This window comes from Prorops nasuta, unplaced genomic scaffold (assembly GCF_024137725.1).
Source record: "Prorops nasuta isolate Cenicafe-Biocafe unplaced genomic scaffold, Cenicafe_Pnas_1.2 PNAS00020, whole genome shotgun sequence".
Lineage (NCBI taxonomy): Eukaryota > Metazoa > Arthropoda > Insecta > Hymenoptera > Bethylidae > Prorops > Prorops nasuta.
Genome location: NW_027116817.1, coordinates 2,394,417 through 2,399,833, shown reverse-complemented (window position 1 = coordinate 2,399,833; position 5,417 = coordinate 2,394,417).

Sequence of the window (5,417 nt, the reverse complement as noted above, 5' to 3'; positions counted from 1 at the left end):
TAACGAAAGTGGACTATCCCAAAATAGATTTTTCTGTCACGACAAATAGTGTAGCACCTAAACTTCAATAAAAATTAAGACGAGTGTGTGATTTTCATGTTATCAATTTATCTGAGATTAATATATTCCAATAACTTTAACACTATAATCGTTACCGACATATAGTTTTGGGCATTTCTGTAAAACATAGTATAATAGGGTAAGTGTGCACGTGCATACATATGTTCATATATCTTAATTTCATCTCCTGTTGGTTTTATAGAGTTATTCTATGCGATTTGTTAATAAATCGATCTCGGAGATTTGTTAATTGTGATTGCGCGTAGATCTAACTTTAAATATACAATGATTTGACATTTCTCAAGGGAAGTAAATTATTATGAAGATCTCTGAATTCTTTTGAAATAAATAATATATTATTTGTAGAAATGAATCGTTAGAGCTAATGCGTTCACCTTCTCAACGTGCCCTCTCATTTGCCCTATAGGACTGCGCACACTTACCCTACATACGGGTCAAATGTATAAATTCTGTCTTCTTCTAAATAAAAGTATTTTTTTTTTAATGAGACGGTTTACTAAAAAATTTCTTTTTGCATTCAATAGACTAATAAATGCACTATCTGATCTTTATTTATTTTTTTTTACTAACCCTTATCTATTAAGCCTGACAATCCTCTAAAGGGCAAAGTTTGCACATTTGCACCCAATGACTCTATAACATAAATTAACAATTCTTTGCTTTGCAGTTTTAATATTAAAAAAGAAAACCCACGTTTCTTTTCTGAGAGCTACAAAATTGAATGTAAATGATATATCTCAAATCAATGTTTCATGTTTACAGGAATCGAAAAATAAATCTGATTTTGCATCTATTTTTGCATAATAGACGCAGTAGTAAGTCTTCTATCTCAATATCATACTAAATTTCAAACAAATTTTCAACGAATGTTCTTATGTTGTTTTAAAATTTGAAAGGCAATCTGTATCGTATTTTTTTCTTTCAATATAATATCTAATTTTGGATTAGCACTAGCGTATTCAGTACAAAACCAAGACATGTATTCTAATCTTGATCTGCATTTAGATTAAAAGCAGACTGCATTCTTAAAGTAGGAAAAGTTATGAAAGTGAATAACATCTTATTATTTTGATGAAAGTGTATACAGCTATAAAGTTTTTTGGATTTCTATTATAAATCCATAATTCAACATCAAAAATTCTTATTGAAAGACCCCAGAGTGAATAACCTTTGCAAATTCTTATACTTATATATATACATTATATGTAATGTTATATTCTCTTATCAATTTTCTTACACAATCGTATTTTACATGTACGATTTACATTTTACTTTATTATCTCTTAGATCAATTTTTTTTTCTTTTATATTAAAAATAGAATATGAAAAATTATTAGACGATTCCACTTCGGTTATTGGTCTAATACATTTGTAGTGGTATATTAACACAGATATGGCTTGCAATGGTTTTTTTACTTACATTTCCATAACGATCTTTTTTTAAATCATGACGTGCTTTGACAATTTTTAACAACGAAATTATGTTGAGCACATAAAAATTATACAATCAGCAGGTAGCTTTGTTAAAGTACCGAAAAAGAAGTTTCTCAATTTAATGAAAGTTTATTATTTTCGACAGATGTAAATGCATCCACACTTTTCGTTCACTCGTTAGACATGAGATTCTACAAGGAGGAGATGCTGTTGCGCCTACGCTGTAATTAGTAGGGAGTAGAGGAGCTATGCGGTTCCGATGACAGGGAGTGGGGGAAGCTGTTTTGTGGTGTGGAAGGGGGATGGGTAGGGATAAGACTCTCTTAGTATGGTAGTGGTGGGGATGAGGAAGGAAAGGGTCTTATAGTGGGATCGCGTTTGGTTAGGGAGGGTGGGGGTATTTTTCACCCTATGTCACAGTTGGAAGGTCTTATAGTGGGACCGAGTTTGGTTAGGTAGGGGGTATTTTTCACCCTATGTCACAGTTGGAAGGTCTTATAGTGGGACCGGGTTTGGTTAGGGAGGTGGTATTTTTCACCCTATGGTACCGTTGGTTAGTTATCCTACAGGGACCTAAGTTATCCTACGGGGCCCTAGTTGAGGGAAGGTTTTTTCACCCTTCGAAGTCGATGGTTAGTTACCTTACGTAGCCTAACTATTTCCGACTCTGCTACACAGATAAACTAGGTTGAGTTAATTGCTAGTTCCAGTAGTCACCGCTAGGTGACTGCCTTCCTTAATCTTCTTTCGCGCTAATGGTATTTTAGTATTACGTAATTACACACACGGGTGAACTAGTTCAATTTAATTGATAGTACCAGTAATTGCCGCTAGGTGGCTACCGCAATCCCCCCTTTTCTCGTTAGTTAAATTGTAGATAGCTATTGTGATAAGTTGCTGATATCGTGCAAGGAATTAACTTTCCATCGAGCATGGAATTATAACTTTGCATGGCTTTAACTAAACCTATGAAGCGAATAACGAAATATCCTCTAAATGAAAGGGTATAGTTTTAATAGTCTCCCCTATTGGGGAGAATAACAATTTAACATCAATTTCAGGAATATTAATATTTTGATAGGGCAACTTATTAAGTCCTAGCTGTTACTAAACCTATGTATCTTATAAAAGAGATTGCAGTTTCAAGATTTTCTTAGTTCAACGTGCTACTTCACTATGTCGATAAATAAATTCGGATCTGGTTTCAATACCGGTAAAGTGAGAAATTATTCACACAAAATTGACAATGATACGTTAAAGTTTGATAAAAAAAGGAATGCATTTAATGCCAAGAAGAAAATAATTTCAAACTTAGAATGTGATGTTACTGATGAGACAAGTGCTGTGAATATGGCTGCTCTGTTACGTAATTCGATGACTGTACGTGATAGCTTAATGAGGGAATTGTTTGAATACAGTGAAAAGCTAACTCACTATTACCTAAAAGGTAACCGCCTTGAGGAAAAAGTTACAACTCTGCTGAAAAAAACTGATGAAATTGATGAAAAAATTAATGATATTAGTGAAAGAATTAATCAATTGAATGATAAAGTCAATTATATTGAAAATAAATTGGAGCGAAAAGTTGAGGCATTATGGAAAGATATGTATGGTAGATTGAAAATTGTTGCAAATTATATCTCTAATGAGCATCAAAAAGAGGAAATCACGACTGCCAATGAGAAGAAAAGAGAAAATGATTGGAATTATGCTCTAAAGAAACTTATATTACCGCTAGTGATTGATGAGCTAGTGTAAACATAATACGTAGTGGAATAGTCATGGGAGTGAGGAGAAGAAAGAATTGGTAGAAGAGTTACATGACAGACGGAATTTATTTATATATATAAAATGAAATGTTTTTACAATTAAACTTATAATTAAACAAATATACATAAAATTTATATAAATGATAAAAACTTATAATTTATCTGATATACAAATATATAAAAAATGAAGGAAATATACATCAATTTATACAAATATATAAAATTAAATGTTTTACAATTAAACTAATAATTAAACTTATATCAATATATATATATATATATATATTTTATTCAATCATCTGAAACAGAGAAATCCAGTTAATATTTTACAAATTGTAAGTTTAACATTTGATACTCACATCTATTTGTTGATGTACCCATCGTGCGAAAACGTTTACCTCTTGATATACACAATGTATAGGCTTTCTCGTATGATTGGTGAACATTTTTACGTGTAGTTTACACGGGGTGTTGCAAGGTTTTATAGTGGCTATCAAATTATCAAATTTAGGACAACCAAACCTTTCCAAATTTGTATTTGGGATATCCAAGTAATTCAGAACATCCCGTTCTACATGTCCCCCTTTATAAGCTACTAGGGGGTATTCACAATCCAATTTTATGCTATTCACAAATTTGTAAATATCTTCTTGATTATAATGTTCATATCCTGTGTTGCAATATTTTATCCCGTGAATATTTTTGAAGACGAAATTTACGCTTTTTTGGTCCTTAGTCGATAAACTGTTATACGGCTCATGAACACGAAATGCACCGTAATTCGTATTTCCCGTAGTTAAGTTTTTGATTGCCACTTCTTTATGCACAAACTTTCTGTTTATCATAAACCCGTCAAAATCGATTATATGTGTAATATGAAACAGTGAAGACATTTTTAAAATGGAATGCTATTTGTCGTACGAATCAAACGTTCAAGCAATACTGATGCCTGTCCTACGATTTCTTCGAGCTTTTAAGCACTGTTAGGGAGGTGTCAACAATTTTTTTAATCTACGGTAGGAAGATGCCTATATTACTCTTAGAAAAACGGAAACGTCATTGGCTCTAAGAGAGAATATTTTCTGCCCTATGCTACATGTAGTGGGCGGTAATTCTAAGATGCTTTAAAGGTTGACAAAACTTTTGTCCTACGGTGGGGAAATGACTGACCTGCCACTCTTGGAAGAACGGAAACGTCATTGGTCCTCAAGAAAATATTTATGACCTATGCTACGTATAGTGGGAGATAGTTTTGACCTATGGTGAGGATAGTAGGAGGGATGAAGAACAATTAGCTTGAAGAGAGGGAGAAATTTTTATGAAACATTCATATTTAAATAGAATTATTTTAGTATAAAAAACGTAGGCATAATGGCACCATCGTTCGTTGATTTTCAAGAATTCCGTTTGACGGATAAGTCATTTATAATCAAAGAATTTGCTGTTATACAAGACCAAAAAGTGTTCCATATTTTATTTTCACCGCCCTATTCATATTCGTGGCTAAGTGAAGAGGAGCGAAAGCGGACAGAGTAAGTATATGAAAAAGAATAAATATATATTATTTTTGTTTAATATAATGTTTCTTTTTAGCTGGTTCTTTCTAAATTATCACGGTTTAAATTGGGCGGATGGCTACTCACCCTACTATAAATATAAAGATATTATAAGGAAGTATATTTATGATGATGAGGATGAGATTTTTGTGAAAGGAATTGAAAATACAAATTGGTTAAGAGATATTTGTAATTTAGAAATAACTAATGTAGATAATTTTATGTGGGGGGATTTTGATTTAGAAGATAGCTTGCATAATTCACATCTTCCAGCATGTTTGAATCATGAAGGTGTATGTGCCTTAAAAAATGTCTATTATATGAAATATATGTATGAGCAAAAATCTGGAATATATGTATAACTGAAAAACGCTTGCATCTATTTTCTAACATGTCGTTACCTGTCCTCAATGTTCTCTTACCCCCTGAAGTGTTTCAGAGATCCTTTATCTAAAGAGAGCTCAGTTTCCCACCCACTTTTCCTCAGTTCCTGATTAGTCCTCTCGAAGAAAAGAACAAAAGATGTCTCTACGAAATAGAGTTTTGAAAACGCAAGAAGAATATCGCGAGTGGGTAC